This window comes from Vulpes lagopus, chromosome 9 (assembly GCF_018345385.1).
Source record: "Vulpes lagopus strain Blue_001 chromosome 9, ASM1834538v1, whole genome shotgun sequence".
Taxonomy (NCBI): Eukaryota; Metazoa; Chordata; class Mammalia; order Carnivora; family Canidae; genus Vulpes; species Vulpes lagopus.
In genome coordinates this window covers 61,623,566-61,648,971 of record NC_054832.1, presented here as the reverse complement: position 1 = coordinate 61,648,971, position 25,406 = coordinate 61,623,566, and the positions used below count along the sequence as shown (strand labels likewise).

General features: G+C 42.5%; 1 protein-coding gene across 11 annotated transcripts in view; it reads left to right on the top strand.

Moving 5' to 3' along the window:
- SULF1 (sulfatase 1) overlaps window positions 1–25,406 on the top strand; it is a 175,546-nt gene that overhangs the window by 20,602 nt on the left and 129,538 nt on the right. For 2 of the 11 annotated variants that reach the window (XM_041769176.1, XM_041769177.1), the window contains one exon: window positions 13,042–13,136. The exons of 2 other annotated variants lie outside the window; for them this stretch is intronic. The gene's annotated coding sequence lies outside the window, so the exon portion shown is untranslated. Of the gene's footprint in view, window positions 1–2,824; window positions 3,039–3,598; window positions 3,922–12,076; window positions 12,242–13,041; window positions 13,137–25,406 lie in introns of those variants that run through there. 7 more of the 11 variants (XM_041769178.1, XM_041769186.1, XM_041769175.1 and 4 more) reach the window with 7 other exon arrangements.

The window sequence follows — 25,406 nt, the reverse complement described above, 5'->3', positions numbered from 1 at the left end:
GTCATTGTTTTGATCACCTCCTCTTCACTCCGACGGTGAGGAAAGTCCTGACCTAAGGTTCTAGAATGACCAAACGCAGGACATCCGACACTGTACACATGGGATCAACAGGGCTTGTCAGTGACATGTCCTAACCACCCAGGGAGGAAGACACTCCATGCCTTTCGAGCTGCACAGAGGTTGCATTTGGGAAGAGAGTTGAACAAGAAAAGGCTGTGGGGGACAGGCTTTGTAGTAACAAGAGGGTGAGGTGTACCTTGATTTCCAGGGTGGGATACGGTCGGCTTGTTTCAATGACTGTGTGGTCTGGCAGGGAAATGAAACTTATTAGGTTGAGGACCAGGTGGAGCGCAGCTGGTCCAGCTGCAAGAAAGCGAGCCAGGTGGGGAGCCTTTCGCACTCGGGAGGGAAGGGAGTTCGCTTTCCCTTGGCTATATATTTGGCCCCTCGAAGAGTAACATCTCTGCCACACATACTGTGGCTCATGGGAAGAGAGGCGCTTTTGACCGGCTTAATGAACATGGCAATGTGAACAGTCTTCTAGCGAGAGTATTGTCAGGCCAAGCCTATAGAAGTAGCTAGCTGACTCCTGCAGAAGTATCCTTCGTGACCCACTTGGATTTGCAGGAGAAGCGGAAGAGAGCCCCAAATCATCCAGACAGATTACATATTTAATTCCTCACTTGATTTTAATTTGCCACAGTGTGAATGTTGAGTAACTTGAGACTTAGAGCCGAAGGGCCGAACATGGTCCAGCTCACTGAAGTGAAGGGGTTTCTGCTCTTCGATTTGGCATGAAGAATTCCGTCAGCAAACAGTCAGGTCTCTCTCCCTTTCTCCGCTATTTGGTAAGTGAAAAGATAAAGGATGTAGGGAGACCAGTGGCTTCAGGCGGAGCTTGGACATCTGAAGTTAATGCTGGGCCTGTCTGTAAAGTCTTGGGGAAGGCATTTAATCTCTCTGGCCCCCAAGTTCTGTACTTTTCCATGAACAAGTTAAACTAGATCAAGAGTATGAGAGTACTTTTTTAGTAGCAAAACCGTTGTTTTCAAACAAAACTTAAGGTCGCTCCATAAAAGCGAAATGAAGCTTTGTGTCCACCTTCCACCTTTCCTCCTTCCCAGTTCTTCCCCAAAGATTCCTAAAGCTATTCCTCCGGGGCCTAGGGTTCCTTAGAACCCAGTTTGAAAACCAGCAGATGAGCTACTAACTCAGGTCCCCACCAGCTTTCAGCAGAATGGAAAAATTGTAGTCAGGGTAGCCAGATAGATGTGGGTTCAAATCCTCGTGTTACCAGTTTCTCCATCTGAAAAGCAAAGATAAAAATTGCTGTTTTAGGACAATCGCTACGTGAAGAAATGCATGAGAAGCATCTAGCCAGCGCCTGAACCTCGTAGGGCCTCATAAATGGTAGCTACAATAAACATTAGGGCTCTGATCTGAGCAGGACAAAGCGAGGAAAGATCCTATACATGAACTACTCAATTGAGTGGTTCCTCTGTAATTCCTGAAGCCCAAACCCCAAGAACTTAAGGCTAACGTTTCTCTTTAGAACCTGCATTGGTTTTTATTGTTCCAAATTAGTGGAGGCGGGAAAGTTCTTCTAAATGACTGAACATTTTGTATGTACTGGAGAGCTTGTACGGTGTAGACACACCCTAAGTCTCTTAAATGACGCCATGGTCGATCCAACCACCACAGATGGAATTTAAAGCACGTTGCTCTCACCAAAGAATAACAGCGGAAACGTCATTAAGAACACTCTAGCACGAAGCCACAAGAAATTCAGTACCTGACAGCTCACGGTCTGTGTTTCACCCTGTATCATAAAACAATTCACCCGAGAGCTGTTGTTCATTCGTGGACCTGCTGTGGTGATAGCCTGCGTTCTTTCAGTCATGGAGGAGTTCCCCCATAAAATGCATCCCAGAAGTCTGATTTCTGAAAAATCTCACCTTTGGGGAATTTTCCTGGCATTCTATTAAGTAAGCACCACTTTATAGGTCCTCTAAATGTGCAGTAGCAGAGGCTCAGTAGACTCCAGCCATCCGGTTATCCTCACGAACTTACATCCAGGAGGAAGCTGACTCAAGTCAAGTTTGGAGGTGCCCTTCTCCATTCTATAAAGCTTTCTATATAGCTGCTCTTTTTAAAATTTATGAAAAGTTCCAAACATGCACCCCCACCAGCGTATGGCCCACCTCCATCATCAATACTTCACCACCAGGTTGGCAGCACTCACCTGAGCCTGCAGCTTAGACCCAGCCCCTTTCACTCCAAGACTGACCCCCAGGTAAGATCACATCTGCCGTCAGCTAAAGGCAGTACACGCTTGGGGACAACTGGGGGGCTCATCCGGTTAGGCCTCTGCCTTCGGGTCAGTTTAGGATCCCCAGGTCCTGGGATCAAGTCTCGGATCAGCTCCCTGCTCAGTGGGGAGCCTTCTTCTCTCTCTGCCTCTGCTACTCCCCCCTGCTTATTATGCATATCTGCTCGCTCTCTCTCTCTCATTCTCTCTCTGACAAATAAATGCATAAAATCTTTAGAAATATATATATGTATATGTTTAAAAAATAAATGAATAAATTCAGGATACACTCATTAAGTGCCTGCTTTATGCGGGCCCCTTCCTTGTCCCATCGGCTGGATGTGGGGAACCTATGAAGGCACATGGCACGCGCGAGGGATTACAGCAGAGGCACAATCAGCAGAGAGAGAAGAGAGGGGGGAATTTGGGAAGGATTTCGCGGGGAAGTTGGGATTTAACTAACCCGGAGTGCAGACATTCCAGGCTGAGGAGGAGGATGTGAGTAAGGCTGGGAAGTGAGGGAACCAGAGGCCGCCTTTAGCGTGTGATTCATATTCTAATGTGCTGGGGTAGGTGAGGCCGAGGGCGGCCTGGGAAGTCGGTAATGAGCTTGGAGACACCTAGAAGTCTTGCAAACCGGGATGAGAGAGTTCCTCGGGCCGTGGGGAGTTGCTGGGCAGCAGCGCCCCGGGAACGGGGCAGGACCAGCCCCGTCTCCAGAGGAGAGGAGGTAGCAAGTTGGGGAGGGGAGGGGAGCGGGGAGGACTGATGCTCGGTGGCTCAGAGCTGGGGGCTGGGGCTGGGGGCTGGGGGTGCGGGGGGACCCCCAGGCTCGGTCTCCTGCTCCCACGGAGGAAAGCCCGAGGCCCCTGGAGACTGCAACTCGAGGCTTCGAAGAGAGGGTTCAGGGGACCCGCTGCCGCAGCCGTCCTGGGGGCAGCAGGAGCCCGGGGCGGGAGAGGAGCGAGCAGAAGCAGCACCTGGGCCGAGGCTCAGAAGCAGCCGCGTTTACCGAGCGCTTGGTCCCTCCAGTGCCACCTCCGCCCGGGCGCTGCGCCCCCCCCCCCTCCGGCCGCGGCCCGCTGCTGGTTTGCCGAGGTTTGCCGAGGTTTGCCGAGGTTTGCATACGCATCTTGAGTTGCCCTTTTTTTTTTTCCCTCCCAGTCCGCTCAGCAGTGTCCCGAAATTCACCCCCAGCGTAACTTCTGCCTCTGCTCCTCCTCTTCTTGGAACTGCCTTTTGTTTGTCTGGCAGCCTTGGGTCCAGGGGGTGTGCGATGATGAGAGTTCGCGGGGCTTATATAACCCTCTTCGCCCCGCGAGCCCTTCGCGGACGGCCCCTCATGACTCGGGGCCGCTGTCCGGCCGGGCGGCTGCGGCGGCGGCGGCGCAGAGCGGACCCCAGCCCAGGCGCGCAGGCCCGGGGGCGGGCGGCGCGGGTCAGAGGCCGGGCCTCCCTGCCTCCCCGCGCCTCGGAGGTCAGGGCGGCGGGGGGACGATGCCCCTCGGCCTCCGGGGCAGGAAGGACGCCCCGCTGCCACCTTGTCTCCGCTCCTCCGCACGCTGCCAGCTCCCAGGGCTGGCTCTCTGGAGGGGACCTTGAAGGCGGCGCCTGTGAGTATGATGCTCTGCTTTTCCTGTAGGGAGGAAGGAAACCAACTCTCCTCACCGCCCTGCCCTCGCCCGTTGGGTGCTATCTAGTCCCGAGAAGCGTTCCCCCCGCCGGGACTCGTGGGTGATGGAAAGTTGTGTCTCTGGCCAAAGTCCTCCACCCAGTTGAGCCCCTCCTAGAAGCACCGGGAGGGGAAGGAGGTTTGAGTCCATAATTCGCTTAACAGAAGAGCACCCGGCCCAGGTGCTGAAATTGGCCCCTTTCACCGGGTCCTGGCGGCTTCTGACTGTTGGGGCACCACCTCGTCACCCCAGGCAGGAGTCCTGGCTGTTCACCTGGCCTGTGGCAAGCCCAGAAGATGGCAGGACTTAAACCTTCAGTTCTGCAGCTTGCAGCGCTCCCGGTTTCAGACAAATGTAATTGTTGGCAGTTCCTCTCCACACTAGGAAATGAATCCCATCGTTCGGTGTCGGCTTGAGACCTGCACGGGCTTGTGTAAACTCTACAAAACACCTTGGCTGTAGTGGACACGCGAATCGTTAGGGAGTTCTTCCCTGCAGAGCTGAAGGGTTCAAATATTCAAGGAACATGGGCACTAACTTCTTTTTTTTTTATTTATTTATGATAGTCACACACAGAGAGAGAGAGAGGCAGAGACACAGGCAGAGGGAGAAGCAGGCTCCATGCACCGGGAGCCTGACGTGGGATTCGATCCCGGGTCTCCAGGATCGCGCCCTGGGCCAAAGGCAGGCGCCAAACCGCTGCGCCACCCAGGGATCCCGGGCACTAACTTCTTAAGCCCTGGACGAAACCAAAGCACCGTCATGATACTGTGTTTTGGTAAAGAATGCTGAATTAACACAGTATTTTTCTCCGGGCTGATGCTCATTGCTTTGAGAAATGGTCTTTCAACAAAAAGTGAATTTAAAACCCGAGAATAACAGTAAGGAAGGTACAGTTTCTGAACTTGAAGTTCTGTTTTGGGTAGTTGTACAACTTACATTTACAAAACCATGATTATAATTTGGTGCACTGTGGCATATAGAAAATCACTGTCCTTACTCAGGTAAGAAAGCTAAGAAATGGGGATCCCTGGGTGGCCCAGTGGTTTAGCACCTGCCCTCGGCCCAGGGCATGATCCTGGGGTCCTGGGATCGAGTCCCACATCAGGCTCCCTGCATGGAGCCTGCTTCTCCCTCTGCCTGTGTCTCTGTCTCTCTCTCTCTCTGTGTCTCATGAATAAATAAATAAAATCCTTAAAAAAAATTTTTTTTAAAAAGAAAGCTAAGAAATACAAAATGACAAGACCTCTCACTTTTAGTGCCGTAAGTACTCTGATGAATCCACTGAGCTGCATTGTCTTTATCTTTAGGCAAGCAGATGTAAAAACCACATACAATGAGCATGTACAGATGCATGTGTTTGTGTTTACATGTTTAGACGTACAAATGCGTGTCAGAGTTCAGGATACTTAAATACACACTTACACGTACATATGGCCTCACATTTGTTGTATCTATCTAGTGCCCAGAATTTTGTGTGATATAATATCCAACATGGGCCACGTGGAAAGATTTCATATCAAATTTCAGAATGCAATAGAATTATTCAGTAAACATAGGAAACATCCTTTAGAATTATGTCTATTTTAAAGGATCGCTCTAAATGACATTTCCACTTAGAATTCTCTGTGGCTTCCAAGAAATTCTAAGGCGTAATTAAAGCTGAAAATGAGACTGGATTCTAGTTGCTTCTACCCCTAAATTTAAAAGTGATCTGTCAACACTAACTTCTATATGCTAGTTAATTTAATTACAAAGATCAGCCACATAATCTCAACATTAGCTTCAAAGGCATACTCGGTCATAGTAGAAAGAATACAAACCATGATGGGGTCCAGATTTGAGGTTTGCTTTTGCCATTACCTGGTTATAAGACCAACAGCAGGATCTTTAAGCTTTGTGGCCTTAGGTTTCCCATTTGTAAAATATGACCACTTCTACTGCCCCCAAAGACTGGATTCTTGAAAGCACTGAAAGGAGATCATAGATGTGAACTACTTCATACAGTGTTGGGAAATAGTGGGGTTTCCATCCACTTTAGGACTTTTCCATTTACTCTATTTTTTCATCTTTGATTCAATCCATTCATTTATTGAGCATCTACTATGTGTTCCATGCTATGCTGAGGACTAGGGATGCAAACTCTGCCCTGGAAGAGTTTATAGTCTGAAGGGACAGTTCGAAACGACAGATAATTTTCCTAACAGTGCACTACCTGCAAAAACAGAAGTGCTTTTTAGATTAAGTGACAGAATTGAAGCCAGAGTGATTACTTCTGCCTAGTGTCCATCAAAGGATGACAAAGATGACAGTGATTGCGTGAGTTTTAAAGCATCAGCCAGCAGGTGTGAAAGGATCTTGCTGAAGAGGAGGATTAGAGAAAAGAATGTGTGAGAAAGCCTGGGGTTGGTGATCGAGTGTAGAATCTATGAGGGGCTGGAGATTTAGTCTGGGGCCTAACCATGACTACTCCGGTGCCTCATGCTGAGGTGTTTAGACCTATTACTCGAGGAAAACTCAAACTCCTGCATGGACCTGCTCGTGATCTGAAAAAAGTCTGTTTTATAGGATCATATCCATATAAAAAGCTTGGGCTGAAACGTAAACCAACTGCATCATTAAGACACTGTTTGGTTTAAGAGACGAATGTATTTATTGGTAGCAAACCCATCCCAATGATGGAAGCATGGCACTTAACTCACCAGCACCCGCATTGTCAGGGTGACCCTCTAATCAATGGAATCGATGGAGGACTTTGCACGGGGAGAAGGAGGCAGAGAGTAGATACGATTTTTGTTTTAGGAAGGTTTTACATACAGCATCTAGTATCCAGTACGCAATGGGGGTTGGGCAAAGCCGGAGTGGGGGTGGTAAACTAGGAGACAGGTTCAAAGACTATTGTAGTGTACAGTGAGAAATGCTGAGGTCCTGAGCAGTGCAGGTGGACGGCAGGGCCAGATACCAGAAAGATTTAGAAGGTAGGACATTCTCGACTTGGGGGCTGAATGAGAGAATGAAAGGAAAAAGGAAAAGTCTCTATTAACTTGGGGCTCAACTGGGTAGCTACAGTGGAATACCATAAAACAAGAGGAGGCACAACTTTATAACAGAAAATTGAGTTCTTGGCTGGGAGGGATGTTGAGCTGAAGTGTCAGTAAGAAGGTAGACTGCAACATCGAGTAAAAATAAAATCAAAAAAGTGTTTTTAAGAAGTAGAAAATTGAAAAAAAAAAAAAAAAAGTAGAAAATTGCCAGATTTGTTGGAAGGGGATTTTTAAGCTCTCCCTATTATGCTCGATGCCCCCAAGAAATGTCAATATCTGGGCTTACTGGGCTCTGAGCTTTCATCTCGCATCCCTGCTGTTGAGCGGATTGTTTTTCCATTAACTTTTCAACAGGAAGGCCATGTCTAGGGCAGTCTTGCCAATAGCCATGCATACCCTTTAAAAAGACTAATTTGTACTTCCTCTGAGCCTTCAGCAATTAGGAGAGACTAGGAAAAAAGATCTGTGGGCTAGTGGAATACTTATTGAGGAAGAGCACTTATTTACAAAGAATATTTAATCATGAAGAAGCAGCCCTTCCTCAGCAGACATTTCCATGAATTAGGGGATGCTCTCAGAGACTAAAGAAAAGGAGGTCATTTCTAAGACTAAGGCAAAGTTGATGATTTCCCATCTGGCCATTACTGAGCCTACAACCATCTCCTTCTTCCCTGTGACAGGCAAGTTCCTCCCATGTGCTTGAATGGTACATAATTGGAAAGGAGGGGTGAGTAACATTTGTGAATTTTTAAAAAATGACAACTGGAGGAATTTTAGCATTTAGAGTGAATCGAAAACAATCTGATTAGCAGACAGGAAGCTGTGACTTTTTAAATCTTTGAGGTCTGATTACTTGATAACCTCAGTTTTCTTATACCTTTCACCCTTGCTGCACTCAGCACTTAATCTTCTGTGGCAAAGCCTCGATCGGATTTCCTGCATTTCAGAGTGCCTTCCCCACCTGAACACTTCAGAGCAAATACCAGTTATTATGAAGGGGGCTTAGCCCCAGACTTTATGACTAGTCTCACAAAGTCACATAATATTTCTTTCTGGAAAGTAAACTGTATCAACATATTTAAAAACAGATTTAAGAAGCTGTTTCCACTTGTAAATATAAAGTTTATCGCTCATCAGAAAGATAGTATTTGGTTATAAGCTAAATTCCATCTGGCATCTGATAGTTCACTTCAAAATTCCCCAAACTTCAGAAATTATTTTGGGCGTTTGAGATCATGAAATAGGTTTCTATTTTTACCAAAATGTTTCCGCCATAAAAAAAAAGAAAAGAAAAAGAAAAGAAAAGAAAAGAAAAAGAAAAGGGAGAAGTTCCAGAAAGGAACTGTTACTGTATCATTTATACAAAATAATCACCATATATATTATATTTTAGAATGAGATGAACTTGCATCATGGGAAAGTTTATTATGGAAAGAAGGAGCGAGATCTATTTGGGGAAATTCCCATTAGCACAATAGAAAGTATGAGGAATATACTGAGCTTCCATATATGGTGCTGGTCATTCCACATGTAGGTTACTCAAGCCATTTAAAGCCTTGGCTTCATGAGCAAGTGCTACACTCTTCACAATCTTTTTGGGTTTGCTGACAGAATGATTTACTCCAGACGGGGTGCTGGGGAGCCACTGTTGCTCTCCTGCGCAGTGTTTGAAGAGTGGGCTAGGGCACAGCTGTGCAGTCCCCCCAGACACCTGAGTGCAGAAGATTGCTGAATGTTGCTTCATTTCTGTGCCGTTCGGAAAGCTGGAAGCTCCCCAACTCTCTCTTGGGTTTGGCTTCCTGTTCACATGTTTTCTGGTCTCATGTCATTGTGCATGAAGTAATAGTCCCACATGCGAGCACCATTCACAATGGCGAGATTTGTGTGGTTCAGTGCAAGTTTTCTAATGAGGACATTTTGGGCCTTCCAACAACTCCTTAGGGAAAGCTGTTTGGAGCTGTTATTACTTTCCAAGGCAGAGCAAGCAAAGACAGAATGCACTCCTGCAACAAGACGAAAAGCCACTCTTAAGGAGAAATTAAAGGACAACTGCCTAAGAAAACGAAGCATTTACCTTACACGTCCACCTCAGTGTGTATGTGCGTACTGTGCAGGGAAGTGCCTCCAGTTCACCGTTTAAAACCATCAGTTACCGTTTCAGCGTCTCACTATGAATGGTGCTAGTGTTTGCCACCGAGGACTGTTACTTTAATGACATTTCTCTGCAGCAAAATCGGATGAGTTTACGAAGTTTGAGAGCCAGGAAATGCAGCTCAGTTTCTGAACAACTGAAAGCCGAGAGAGTTAAGTTCGATCGTCTACTTGCTTTATAGCACGGATTCATGAGTGCTAAGTACAGCAGCGCTCATACAAACCAAACTTTTAAAGTACAGCCCTGAAACTATCAAGCTCAAACTTCCCAGTATGCTATCAGCAGGTGAAATTCTGATGCACACCCACACTTATTTGTGGATGTTATTGTCAAATTAATAGGCGTACGTGCCAATGTTTTCGAGAATTTTAGAGCAGAAAGGGATTTTTTTTTAAAAGATTTTATTTATTTATTCATGAGAGACAGAGAGAGAGAGGCAGAGACCTAGGCAGAGGGAGAAGCAGGCTCCATGCGGGGAGCCTGATGTGGGACTCGATCCGGGGACCATGGGATCACCCCTGAGCCGAAGGCAGATGCTCAACTGCTGAGCCACCCAGGTGTCCCCAGAAAGGGATTTTGAATGTCCTCCAATCTTATCTGTGTACTTTACAGAGAAACTGAGATTCGTATGAGTGCTCTCTTTCTTGCTCTCTCACTCTCTCTCTCCCCACATGTGTTTGCGCAAGACACATCTGAGTCTTGTGCTAAGTCATTGCTTACAGAAAAAATTGTAAATCTGGCTTAAGAAAAAGGGAGGGCAAAATGACCCAGAGCCAGGCCAGTGATCCCCTGCTTCATTCAAGTTTGTGTGTCCCAGCTTCAGCGCCGAGTGGACCAACAATCTATCCTTGCTTCAGGAGCCATTCCGGGTCTCAGATTAGATATTTTTTTTACCAAAGCTTGAATAAACTCCAAAGCAAACCCAGGACCAATATGTGACTCAGATCCTGACATGAAGGGATGCTCCATCAAGGTGCATGGTACTAACCCGTGGCCACATTATTGATTAGAGTATGAGATGTAGACGGAGCCTCAAGTATAACCCTCACGCTTAGCGATCCTAAAACCTGATCGTGAAATGAGCCCTTCACTCATATAAGCAGCAGTGACAACAGTGGGGACTGTATAACTAAATGCCACATTGTGGCACAGATTTTTAAGTGTTGGAGTGCTGGTGAAAGAAATGAAAACGAAGGTTGTCAGGAAATGTCAGAATTTTAGTGGATCCCAGAGAGGCACTTAGAATTTGAATGTATGGAGCCAATAATGGTGGACTTTTCTAGGTAAAGAGCAGCGAAATGGAAGTGTAAATAGAGTCTCACTGCAGGAGGAGAGGAGAGGAGGAAGAGGGATGGGGGGAGAACCCTGAGGAAGCTAGGCTGGTGGGTCCTCTCCTATAGCATTTCCCAGCCTGACCAATGGACCACAGAGCCCCCAGTATTGGCTTATATTATTATTCTACTAAAATGTCACTGAAATATGTACCCTAAAAAACATAGGTATAAATGACTTGAATTATACTTGTATGACTGTACATCCCTAATAATAGCATTATATTTAGATCATTGAAAACCCAAAAGAAATTGCTTATTAAATATGAATAAAACCATAAACCAATAATATTCTCTTTAATATTAATTTTCCTTGCCAGATGATGCTGTTTTGCTGAAATTAAAGAATAAGTTTGTTTAAGCAAGTGTTCATTGATGAAATTGTTAGAAAAAAAAAAGGCAAACTTTTAAAAAGATTTTATTTATTTGAGAGAGAGAGAGAGAGAGAGCACGAGGGGGGCAGGCAGAGGGAGAGGGAGAAGCAGACTCCCCAATGAACAAGGGGCCCTACAGGGTCCCCATCTCAGGATCCTGGGATCATGACCTGAGCCAAAGGCAGATGCTCTGCCGACTGAGCCACTCAGGTGCCCCCATTTGCCTCTCGTGGGCACATACTTACCAGCCAGGTATTGAGGCTGCCTCTCTTCTTCCTCTAATAGCTTATGCAATTAAATTGTTACATTATTCTCCCACACATTATCATTTTAATGACGACAAATCAGAACCCTCGTTTATAAAATTTATGAAAACTCTGGTTTCGTTCCATTAAAATATCTTTAGATTGCAAGTTACCACTGCAAAGGCAATTGTATCTTTATCACAGGCTAAAAAAAAGAGAGAAAAAATTTTACCCCAAGTAATAATAATTGCCAGTTTAATGTGTGCTTATGTTGGGCCATGAACCCCTTTCAGTTCTTTACATGGATGCTAGCATGTCATCCTCACATGAACCGTATGGGTTAGATACTATCCTCAATCCTCATTATTCAGAGGATCCTGAGGCACAGAGAAATTAAGTAATTCACTCAAGGTCACATAGCCAGTGAATGCTGTAGCCTGGAATGCAGGCATCTGATTCCAGTAGTTTATTCAGAATGACTACAAAAAGGGTGTTCTTTGGCATTGGGCTATGCCAGCATAACCACAGCCAGATACTTAACAGTTTACACTCCTGTGTAAACTCTTACTTCAGGAGATCACAAGGTGTCATGCATAATTATAAACATAAATATTCACATGTCCTCTAGGAACATGTTTAAAAAGTAGACATCTTTGTGATGCTTATAATAATTTTCAATAGTATCAGAGACATGGAAACAGAGACTGTAAAAGTTGTCCTGGAGCTCACCAACTCCCAGGATGGGAAGCACAGGAGAACAGTCAAAAGGTCAACTGGGTTGGGTGTGCCAGATTAGGGAGGGTGGCGTAAATGGGTGGAGGAGTTGAGCCTCTGTCAGGAATGGAAAGAGACATGATAAGGGTGGCGTGGGAGGAAGGGTCCTGCGGCAATAGGCCAGCACCAGAGAGGCCCTACTGCAGCAACCTCCCTATAAGAATGAAGCTTCCAGAACAGAGCAAAGGACCAGGTACTGCCGACACTTAACCTGAATCACCAGGGCCAGTTCAGATCCAGAAGAGATTCCAGGTCTATTTTATTGAGGGAAATAATCTATATCCATTACCTCTGAGATCCCCCTCTGCATGTATCGACAATTGTTTTTGCCAGTGAAGAGGTAAGAAAGCTCCACATGAAATGTTTTAATATTTATGCTGCAAGAGAAATCCTTTTTAAAGGTAAAGGAAATTGAGGGTTGTTAAATTGTGCGTATTGTTTTCCTATCCTTTTATATTTCTGATAGCTTATATTTTCTTACAAGAAATATATTTTTTCTACTTCCTCTTCTATACTATATATCAGATAATGTATACATGTTAAAATGTGCTATTGATGGCAGCAAGATTGCATTATCAGGTACTTACTGAGTTAATGTGGGTGTTGCCTTTAATCAAAGTATTTAAGTTGATTTTAGTTACATTTTTCAACTGCCTTAAATGCAGAATAGAAACAAATTTAACCGCTTCTAAATGCTTACTTTGCTACTCATCAAATAGCAGCTTGCAGCAGGCTTTTAGGAGATTTTATGAGTCAGGACATTTTCCTTTCAAACAGGTGTCATAACCTGAAATTTGATGTCAATCAACTTTTAAACTTGGAACACTTTGTAAACTTTTAAAAAGAAATTCTTCTTTATTAGTTTTAGGAAATCCAGTCAAAGAATAATATGAAATGAATCTAAGGGAAAGTCTCTCTGAAGAGAGAGACGAATGGAAACTCCTACAGAAGCACTGAATTACCCACCATATTTCAAAGTCTCTCGCAAGTGATTGTAAGAAAAGCAGGGTGGATAAAATTTGAAGCATATTATTCCTAATGATGTTCCCCCTTTGAAGTTGTGAAAGGGCGCCATCGGAAAGATGAGAGCAGCCACTGATAAAATGCAACTGAGGGCACATTTGCTCTCCTCCATTGTAGGTGCTGACGGCCACCCACCACCGTCTGAAGAAGGCGATTTTGGCGGATGACATGCAGGTTCTCCAAGACAGAGTAATTGCAGAAAATCTTCAAAGGTACTCTATCAAACATTTATCTCTTGATTAATTAAACCAAGGCGCTAATTAAACCTGCACACCCCATGTCACTTGAAAAGGGGCTGTTCCATGGATGGGGAATAATTGTAAGAAACTGAAAAGTCCTGCACCTCCCTGTAGCATTTTCATCCTCCCTGGCTGAGAGAGCTAAAAGGAGCCTTCAATGTGATCGAGCCATTTCATGAAATTAGTCTTCAGGGATGGCAAAAGAACCATCTGAATTAAGAGTATCCAAAGAATTAGGGGCGCCCAGCTAGCTCAGTCAGTAGAGCCTGTGACTCTTGATCTTGGGGTTGTGGGTTTGAGCCCCACATTGGGTGTAAAGATTACTGAAAGAAAGAAGGAAAGAAAGAATCATAGAACTTTATTAACATGTCATGAGCTGTTAGGGAGCTCAGGGGAATTAGAGGCAGTGAATGGCAGGCCTGCTACACCCAGCCATCCAGTCTCAGGTGAAAACTTCAGGTATCAACTGTCGTGTTCATAGATCTGCCTTGACACTTTCTTGCCTTGGCCAAGTAAATATTAGTGCCAGAGTGTTGTGGGGCCAGGAAGAGTTACAGAGACACACCTAAGCAATACAACCTTGGTTGCCAAAATATTCTTAGGGGTGTTGATTCATGTGAGTTTACAGCCCCATGTGTCTGTCTTTCTCAAATATCAACATTGAAATGTGTTCCCTTCTACCCCAACCAAACTAATGCAATGGAAACTGTTGAGTTCCTACTGCTTTCAAATTGCAGCTTTTCAAAATCATTACCCTTCCTTCGCTTGTTTTTCATCCAACATCCTGTGTTGGTCCAGGTTGTCTTGGATAAAGTCCTCTAATCACCAAAAAGTTTGTGGGAAGAAAAAGTTTGTGAACCTCATACAAACAATGAAATCTTCAACAGGCCTGGCCTGAATTGAGGATTGATTTATCCAGCTTCTCTTTCTAATACTTACAGAAGTAAGCATTGTGTCCACACTACAAATGGCAAGTTTAGCAGGGAAGTATCTGGAAGTGTATAGAAGTCTGGGGTTAGTTCCTTAACAGAAAATCATGAATATTGCTATTTTTTTTTTCTGTAATTCTCAGTGTTTTGTGCATAGATGAGCTAGGGTATCACCAGAAATTTATTGGAAGCTGGTTATCCACAAGCTAAATAAAAAATAAGAGGAAACAAGTTGAAATTTAGGTCTCCTTCCTTCAAAACTTCAACCAGGAGAGGAAATATTGCAAAACGGAAACTAAAAAAAGATATCTGGTTAGAAATTAATTCAATAAATAGTAGAACTGTGACTATTTAAGAGTTCTTCATCTTCTTGAGTCAGTTCTCCATATAAGGGGTAATTTAATCACTTTAAGCATTATATCCTTTTTATTTTTCAGCATATTCTTATTATGAGAAAACAGAAGTACATTTAATATTGGATCAAGTTAGAAGCACTTGGTCACATTTGACACACAAGACACTTCTTAAAATTCTGTAGGTCTCCTATGAGAGAAGTTTCCAGTCTTTTTCTGTCTTTGGACTGGAAAATTCCGATTCAAAGTCTGACCAATTGCTAGCTTCAAAATCTCTGCCCTTCCTCATCCATCACTTGAGCTGGATTCGATAGGCAGCTGAGTCACTTTTCACCACCACATCTGTACTCCCAGATCCACAGTCTTCCCATCTGGTAAATTTTGTAGCAAGAAATGAGTCCTTTCTGTGTTTGCTCAGACAGGTTTATAAAATAAGGACCACTTTAATGAGCCTTAGAGCTTCAAAATGCTGCCCTGTGCACTTTTGATCGCCTCTCTGCTCCTGTCATCTGAATATAAAGTTCTCTCATTTAATATTTTTCCAGCTTTAAGAACTGCTTACCTGCAGTTCATTGAGTTGGCATCACCTCCAAAATAACACAAGAGACAGAACCAGGAGATGTTATAAGCAAAACTCAGAAGCTGCCTAAGCATCTCCTGATTGTCCAATTGCCAGAAGACTCTCTCTTGGTCCAAGGAGAGATGGATTGTATTCACATACAATAAGACAACAAAAGGATAATTAAATTTCACAGCTTGGGGGAGATTTTGAGGGTTCTTGTCAAAAATGTTCACACCTGTGGAACAGACTGTTATTTTTTGTGAAGCCTGGTTTTCAGCTTGAAATACACCTGCCAAAATCTGAATGGCCGCTATTGTACCTTCTGGACTCAAAAAATGCTCTGTCAGACAAGGTTTGGGGCACACAGATGGGATAGCTTAGAACAGCGACTGTGTTGTTTGTAAGGAAATTAAGACCTTTCCTAGTCCTGTTGATGCCTATTTAGGATGGAAAATTTTATCATAAGTATGCCTTAGCTGTGCCTCCCTGGCACTTTATTATTTTTTTATATTACCTTAATAATTTGCTATACTTAATGCCTTAATTTAAATTTAAGAGCTTTTGTTAATTGTCCATATTGCCCATGGACTGTAATAGTAAACTACATCTTTTCAATGAATCAATTTTAGGTTTAGGCCCTTAAAACAGCTAAAATTATCCTTGTATCCACTGAGCATTTAAAGGTTGCTGCAGAATATCCAGAGCTGAATTCGGAGGTGCTAAGAAGCCCATTCTTCTTTGTGAACATTCTCGTCCTTAACATTTCTCATTGCATATCCTAATGTCAATTAAAATAACACATTTGTTGTAAAACAATATAATAACGATCCAATATGAATTTTTTTGAGGTAAAGCACACACACACTTAACCTCAGCCCATAAAGTTTTCTGTATATGAATTTGTGCAATGAGGACTCATAGAAAATTGCCACTATTTGACTATGTTTTGACCCATAAAAGCAGCAATTTCATATGGCACTACCTAATATTTTACGTAATTGAAAACTTAGAAAATATACGTTTTATTCTGACTCTTTTTCACTATTGTATCAAAGTAATCTACAGTTTCTGCAGTGTCTTCTTAGCTCATAGTTTGAATTTGTGCATCATTCTCTATTACACAGATGTGGGGCATATTAAATGGATTTTAATTTTTCCCTGTAAGAGATAACACTCAAAAAAACCTAACCTACGTCTTCCTTCACACCGTTTTATTTAGTTGCCTTTGAATGCCAGTTTTGAAACTAATGTCTTCTCCGGCGTCGTCCTTTCATCCCTCCGAAACTAAATACTTTCATGTGTGAGTCATCAATACAAATCTAAGTGATAAAGTGAGCGCTAGTATGCGTGAGCTACCCACATGCACACATGCATACACACAGTTAAATGGATCTGTTTAGACAGTACATCCTCAGTGCCAATGAATCTGTGTTGAAAGAAAACACCAAACCTCAATAGGATGAGAAACCTTGCACCCATCAGCCTGTGCCACCTTTAGCTGGCTTTTCTCCATTTTCATCTGACGGAGACCTGTCCTAGCAGATGGTCTTCTCAGTATGCTTTGGCTGTCAAGAGAATAGAGCTTTGTCTAATATGGCAAGGAAACAAACTCTGAGGATATTAACCCACCAGAGGAAAACCCTTTGCTCTTGCCATAATGGTACATTCAGGCAGGAAGTTAAGAGGAAAATAGCTACTCCCCTGGGGATGAGGAGTGCGGAGCAGGGAGGGAGGGGAACAGTTTAATTATGATGAGGGTGGGGGTGGGGAGATGGGGACAGTCACAAGTGGAGATCAAGAAAAAAGAATGGGATGATGTCATTCTTTACTGGGACAGTCACTGAAATGAAATCAGGTCACACACAATGGTCTTGTTCTGTGCCTGCAACCATAAGGGTTACAAGAGATTACTTTGTGGCAATGCTTGTTAGGAAGAGTCTAAGGGCCCTGATCACATTAAGATATCCCCCCAAGACGTCTTTAAGATGGAGAAGAAGGGCAGGATCCTTCCATCTAGTGCCAAAATGACCCACACTAAGTGCACAACATTGTGTTAAGGTCTCCTAAGCCACAGTTTAGGAGAGAAAAAGTCTGGATTCTTACAAGAGTGAATTTTAAGAAGCAGAATGCAACTCCACAACTTGGTTCCAGGCCAGATGTTTTAAATGGATGCCCTTTCTCATAGGATAATTTTGAATGACATTTTAAAGTTAAGACGGAATATATTTCTCAGTATAAAGTTGCATTTTCTGAGAAGAAATACTGCCTTGTACTGTGTTAGGGCATTTTTAGGACTAATTAACTCTGCTTACATAGGAAGCATTTGATTTGTGTCCATGCTGAATCCCTAGTGCCACTGGTGGCAGATGTACTCAAATTTAGGTTCCTTCTCTTGATGGTGTCCTAATTTAACCTCATTCATCTGCTTAGATTTCACAAGAGGGCATCACAATTACAAATGAAGGTCCAATGTTCTAAAAAGTCATCCCTGGTATAATTAGGTGATAGAGTCAAATCCTGTTATTAAGATTCTGTTGTGATTGCATGATAGGGCTTAAGACAAATAAGTCATTGACTGAGGCTTTTTCTTACACGTTTTTGTTGCATGAGTATTGACAATAATGGAACTGGAACACTGGGGCTGCTTCCATTTCCAGCTGCAGGTTACAGAATTTACAAAAGTTAATATTAAATTTTGGTAAACCACTTGTCTTCAGGTGCATGTGTATATTCAGGAACAAAGTCCTTCTCTCTTTTGTAGACCTTTACAAAAATGTAATTGCAAAATTAGATTATAGTGAGAATTCATATTTGTTTTATAATTTTGCCTTCAAATTACTGGGAAATACTGTGTGGTAATCTCAGGTGTAGGGGAAATGGTGATGCATACGTGACACGTGTGTTTGAAAGTTGCCTTGGATCGTGGCTATCACAAGACAAAGAGGCACGTTTTGGAGGGCAGATTCTTTTTTTTTTTTTTTTTTTTTTTTTTTTAAGATTTTATTCATTCATGAGAGACACAGAGACAGAGAGGCAGAGACACAGGCAGAGGGAGAAGCAGGCTCCATACAGGGAGCCGGATGTGGGACTCAACCTTGGGTCTCCAGGATCATGCCCTGGGCCGAAGGCGGTGCTAAACCATTGAGCCACCAGGACTGCCCTGGAGGGCAGATTCTAATGCGAACTTCAGGGATTTCTGTTGCCCTTATTTTGAAACGAAAGCTGATGAGGCCACAGGGCCTTTGAGAGAGGATAATTATTTAAAAATAAAAAGTAACCAAATTATTCCCAAACAAATGATCAACATCATCAGAAACTCCCAAGTTTTTAAGGCAGTGGTTAATTTTCTTTTCTGTTTATTTTCTAGCAGGCTTTAAAGAAATCTAAGTCCATTAACCAGAGCCAGTTGATAAGAACATCTAAAATGCAGGTGTTACTTGAAGCAAATCTGTTATTAACAGGGCAGGTAAATCAAGCATGGCTTCTGACAATGGGATTCACCATAAAAGTAATTTAAAAATTACTCACTTCTATAGTTTTACCAGTGACCGTGGGAGAAGGACCAGCGGCCAGCCGTTCAGAGCCATCAGTTGCCCATGCTCTAAGGAATATAGTCATATTGAGTATTTCTGATGACAAGTTTGCCATACTATGATAAGTTTCCCATCATGTTACTAGTCACAAAATTCTGCTGTTCGAAGAACACTTCCCTAAGAGTCAGTTCCAATTTTAAGCATTTTGTTGACTGTGTAACTTTCTACAAAATTAGAATATGCTCGTCCCACTTCCCTCACTAGGCTATTGTAAATGGAAGACCGAAAATGGAAAAGAATATCCAGGGGGAGGGGCAGATGTATGGAGCCCGTCAAGCACAATCTAGTGCTGTTGTTGTAATATTAAAAGGCTAAGGTATGGCATGGCAATCAGTAGTTCCCATTATACTGTTCTATTCCCAGCGCCTTTTTTCTCCCTCATTATTCTTTTAGTTTTATGTGTCTGCCAGTAAACTAATCCCAATGTGTATTTTTGATGGTTGGCAAAAAGTCAAAAATGCTTTGCAAAGAGGGAAGGCTATAGAATCACTTGGATTGTAACTATGCATTCAGTGCATTTTTCAGAAAAGCTTCAGAATGAAGTATCTTTAGTGGGTGAGGCATTAAAAATAAGAGTGAAAAAAATACCTTGTATTATATATACACTTGTAGTTGTTGGAATTCAACGAAGGATTGACTCCCAATAATCTTTATGATGGGGGCGGGGAGAGACATGTAAGATTAACCCACCAGGGATGGGTGCTATTGCTTTTAATATCTTGTTGATTAGCTCCTGTTGTGCACTAAAGTGGTTCAAGAAATTGCCGTCATCTGCATCCCCTCAGACAGAAGCCAGAGACAAAAGGTGACATCGTCTGTTCTCTGTCACAAGACTTCCTTTCTGTTAGGGAAATACTTAATTTTCTGGTTGCTTTTTCTACCAAGAATCAATCAATCTTTCTTTCTTTCTTTTTTAAGATTTTATTTATTTATTTGACAGAGAGAGAAAGAACACAAGCAGGGGGAGCAGCAGGCAGGGGCAGAAGGAGAAGCAGGCTCCCAACTAGAGGATCGATCCCAGGAACCCTGGGATCTTGACCTTTGCCAAAAAAGCAGACGTTCACATGCCTGAGCCACCCAGGCACCCCCAAGGAATTTCTTCTAAATGGCCAATACAGTATCAGCTTAGTTCTTTGCATGTGCTGAAATGTCCTTTCTGGGTCAAGGGACAGGAAAGTAATTTATATCTCACATTTGAAAGTCCACCTTAGTTTGAAGAACTTTCTCTCTGATTATAGAAATATTGAGACAGAGTTTGTATGGCATGACCTGTGTACACGTGTATGAGTAGCTCTTCCAGTGACAACCAACTCCTAAACATTAATTCTGACTATCGAAATGTTGATTTTTTTTTTTCTCCTGCACTCTTGGAGACCGTAAGAACATGCATCTACCTGGGAAGAACGAGGCTGAGCTATCGGCCTTCATGGCTACACATACACGGCGGTGTGTGGAAGGGATGTAGAAAGAGCCTTTCCTACCTTAGGGAGGGAGCCTTTGGGATTCAAGAGTTATCACCAGCCAAGGTGATCCTGTCTTCTTGAAGTGGAAAGCAGCCTCTTTGTTTCTAACTTACGGTGGTTCATAGAAAAGTGCAGCATCCTGGTTGGGAGCCCAGATTTGGGAGGCAGACTGCCTGGGTTTGAAGGGCTTGCCATGTCATTTATTAGCTGTGTAACTTCATTTCTTTGTGTCTCAGTGTCCTCACCTGAAAAATGGGGACCAATAGTAATACTGACTTTGTCTCGCTGTTTGGAGGTTTAGATGTTTCCATGTGTATAGAGGGCTCAGAACAATGCCAAGCCCTCAATATAGTGCTTTATGCATGTTAACAATCATTATTATTTGCGCAAATGTTAAAAATCCAGAAATACACAAAGGCGACAATAAGGTCCCATCACATTAGTCTGCCCATTATTCCACGCTCTTAAATACACACACACTCACACTGTCAGTGCACCAGGCGCTATAGAGAGAGCAGTCACGGGCCATAGCACCCTTGCTGGGGGAACTGGTGCCAGACAGGAGCAGGGGGAGGCCTCACAAATAATAGCAATCGTAATACCTTCAGTTTACACACTTCTAATATGCATTTGTGCACACTTACAATAGTTGTCGAGGGACAAATAACATGATAAATGGAAAAGTACTTTGCGAGTCTATTATCAGCACAGTGATAAAACCAACTTTTAATTTTCTAATTTCCGATTTCTCTTTAGATTTTCCTAGACCTGGGTTCGGCTTTTTCCACCATCCATCCAACCATGATTTAGCAAATGCTGACTGATAAAAAGCCCATAGTTACCAATGTGATACAAAGACTCTCCTTATAAAGACCTGGATGATTCAACAGGCCCCGATTCTGACCCCAACGAGCTGCATATTTATTCTGTAGTCTATGTTCTGAGATCCACAGAAGCATAAAATGGATTTGCCTCATGAAAAAATTTTTTAATCCTTTGTTTATAAATAATGTACATTTGGTGGCAGGTTTTTTACAGCTATCATGGTTTAAATGAAATAATTTCAAAGCTCCAGGTTGACACCTGTACAGCACCTGTTCTTCAAATTGTACCATTACTAGGATTCCCTTGTTGATATATGTATATATATCTCCTCAGAGAATTATAAAAGAAGTATCTTGAAGAGAGCTTTCCTAAGTATTTTGGAGATTTTTCACACGGTGGAGAGCACTAATTCTGCTTATATTTGATGTTTCTGAAAATGACTTTTCACATATAAAATTCAAAACTCTTATTGCATATCAAATGTTGCCACAGGATCTTAAAATATAAACTGGGGGTTTGCTTTTCCACTTCTTTCTTTATGGTTAAGTATGTAGATATGCCCGGAGCTGGCATGTCCCTACTGCACCAAAGAAATTACAGAGAAAGGGCTTCATACGTGAGTATTGTTCGCTCTATCATCCCTCTCAGCATCTCCCAAGTGAAAATTAAAGGTTATCATCGCACAGCATTAAATGAACGACAATGCGTGATGAAGAATCAATTACAAACCTTTTAGGCCATCCAAGGACGGCCAGTATGAGAGAAATATGATGTAGTGAAAAGAGAGTAAAGATTCTCCACCATTTACTAGCAGTGGAATCGGGCAAGATGCATGGCCTTTTGAGCTTCAGGTGGCCTTTCGATAAAATGCGGATAATAGCATTTACCTCATAATATTGTTGTGAGGGGCTCAGAGAGAAAGTGTGTGCAAAGCACCAAGTGCAGAGACATGCCGATAGCATGCATCTGGGAACATTCATCTCTCTTTTCAACTTGTCTTAGCACAGAATGTTCCTCCTCCTTCCTTCTCATGCTATGGGACCTAACTTCCTAGCCTGTCCCAGCAAGGATCCCCGTGCCCCCCAACACTCCGATCCAAACTGCTCACACGCCCTACACACCCTTCATAGAGCCTGGAATGTCATAGGGCCAGAATATTCTTTTGCCACTTCCTAGTAAAAGCTACCTACTGTAACCCGTGTAAAATAGTGCTTGATTTCCTCATGGCCAGAATTTGATTATTTCTTCTTTTGCACTCCTGTAGGCCACACTTTAATCATGCTTCCTATTTATTTAAGTCTTGTTTGTATCATACTGTCGTTTACATTTCTGTGCCTCACATTAGGTGAGACTGGAGGATCGTCCTTTCATTTCTTACTGCATTTGGCACAGTACTTTGAGAGTAGTTAAGTGCACAATAATGCTCGTTTTTAATTTAAAAAGCAAAGTTGCGCCTTCTGGTTTAAAAATATTGAACTCTGTGAACTGCCAGAAAAAGGCATCCATGCTTTGGCTTGGGTCAGTTCCCCGGGAGCAAATTTTAATACTCATGCCACCTTTCTTCTATTGGCCTCAGTATTAGAATGTTTAAAGACTCTTTTGTGCAAAAAGACCCAATATTCAATATCAAGGAGGAGCCTGTGGCCTAGCACCTGTCTTGTAGAGTTTGGTGAGGGATCCCTGGTGCCTATAGAGCTGTTATAAAAAACAAGGATCCTATGGAATAGTGAATGAATGATCCCGAAGCTTTTCTCTATCCATCAGTAGCTTGTTGCTAGGGGTCACTGTGAAAGACCATAATGCTTTGGACATAGGAACCGCAGAGACAACTGCAAGCCTAATGGTGTGATCATTCAGGGCTGAGAAAATAACAGGATAGAGACAACAGGAAAGCCACCTTGGTGGCTAGGTGCCTGAAATGAGGTGATTTGATGTGAACAAAGCCATTGTGAGACCCATGAGACAAAAGGCAGAGCGACCACACTACATGGTATTTTGTCATCAACAGTGGCTGGACCAGAGGACAGCCTCCCCGTGTACTTGGTGTGGGCATGGCTTCTTAGCATGTCAGCCAGTTGTACAAAAAAGAGAGAGAAAGGATTCCAGCAAATGCTAACATCTGAAAGACAAGTAGTAACACACGTTCTTTTTTTCTTTCTTTAAATAAAAGATTTTATTTATTTATTCATGAGAGACACACAATGAGAGAGAAGCAGAGGGAGAAACAGGCTCCATGCAGGGAACCCGAAGTGGGACTCGATCCCAGGACTCCAGGATCACACCCTGAGCCAAAGGAAGGCGCCAAACCGCTGAGCCACCGAGGGGTCCCCATAACACATGTTCTTAATAAGTTTTCTAGGAAGGGGTTCAAAATGTATTTTTGTTATTACCTATAAAGGTAATATGAGGGAGGGAAAAAAGACAAATTTGGGGGAAAGCTGAGCTTTGTCCCAGCTGTATATTTAAGTGGCTGTGTGACCTTGGGCAAGTTACTTAACCCTTCTGGGCCTCCATTTTCTTATCTGTAATATGATGTAAGTATTAACTTCCAGCTCTCAGATTACACAACCAGATTCTATCAGTTATGCCGATTAGATCCTACTGAGAATTGCATCACCTCTCAGATGTGAATTACACTTCTCACCTGAGTTTTGTCAGGAAAACGATGTAATGAGAATAAAGAATGAAACCATAAGTGATTTTTATTTCATTTTTCCTTGCTCAAACTGACTGAAGATTTCCTCAACAACTGAGATGAAATGCTTATTGAGATGGATATTTGTAAATATGGGCAGACTCCTAGTTACAAAATGATCTTATAAACTAGTCTACCAGTGGTTCAATCTATATTACCTAGTAGTATTATTGATGTTATATATATTTTTACCGGTCCATTAAGGGATAGATACCCTTAGCAGGCATGCCTATAAATCTAAGCTTGAAGTTTAAAGTTTTGGTGGGAAAAAAGGCACTTCATGTGACACTCTGTAAACCCAAAAACCTATCTATGCTCCTCATCTCGTGGCCTACTTCCTCAGCCCTTGTAAGAAAAGTTAGGATTTCTCTTTCCTCCTAAGCCAATGCTGATGATCTAATTCAGGTGTGAAAATCTAATGAGATATAAATTGAGGAACCTGGAAGTAGGGGTTTTAGGAGAGATGAAAAGAATCTCAGTTGGGAAAGGAGGTGAGGTTTTACCCCAAGACACTTAAAAAGCAGGAGGAAGGATGGGGCAAAATAAGCATAAGGTTCATTGGACCCAGGGGCTTTAAACAATAATTATGGGGTAAGTAAATTGTAAAAAAGGAAGAAAAAGTAAAAAAAAAAAAAAAAAAAAAAAAAAAATTTCATGAATGAGAAGCCAGTGGACAATAAGAAAAGAGTTTCTTTGTATTTTCTCATTCCGAATTTTCATCATCTACTTCTTCCTCCTCCTATTCCTCCTCACCACAGATCCAAGTCATTCTGACACTGGTTAAGACAGGAAGCTGGGTGGGGAGGGGGGTGTTGATGATCACCCCAAGTGATGTGCAGAAGGAAGGAGAAATTAAGGCACACATTGATCAAGGAAAACGATGTATTTTAAATTTATTACGTAGGCTTACATTTGTGTGTTTCTGGTATAGCATTCATCACATGGTATTCATCATGCTTGCAGTTAGTTGAGCTTTCTGGATCTGGAGGTTTACATTTTTAAAGCACATTCGGAATTTTTTTTCAGTCATTATTTCTTCACATATTTTCCCATTACCACTTTCCCTCCTAGGACTCCAATTACATGAATGTTAGACTACTTGATATTAAAATTGTTCCACCGGCCAGAGACTACATTCACTTTTTTGAAAAGCCTTTCCTTTCAGATATTGTACTTTTCAGCTCTAGAAATTCCAGTTGGTTCTTTTTAATAGTTTCCATGTAACTTGTCCTTATTTTCACGTTTACCTTCAATCCTTGAACATATTTAAAAGAGCTGTTTATGTTCCTCATCTGCTCATTCAGTCATCTCTGTCATTTCTGAGTCTCTCTCTTTTTTATTAAGATATAATTAATATAACATTATCTTAGTTTTGGGTGTAAAATGTAGGAATTAGATATTTGTGTATATTGGAAAATGATCACCATAGTCCAGTTAACATCTGTTACCATGCATAGTCACAAATTTGTTTATTTTTCCTATGATTTTTTTTTTCTTTCTATGACCAGTGTTTCTCCCTTTTAAGTGTCACCATTTTCTGGCTTTTTCATATGTCCAAGAATAATTGATTGGCTGCTGGATATTGTGAATATTATTACATTGTTGACTGTCTGGATTTGGGTGTCTTCTTTTAAAGAATATTGGATTTTGTTCTGGCAAGACAATTAATTTACTTGAGGATCAGCTGGGGATCTTGGTTTCTAAGTTGCTTTAGGTCAGAACTAGAGTTATCTACACTCTAGAGCTAGAGAGCCCTACTCTTAAGTCTTGAGCTTTCTGAGATCTCTACTGGATGCCCCATGTGTGTCCAAAGAGTTCTTTCC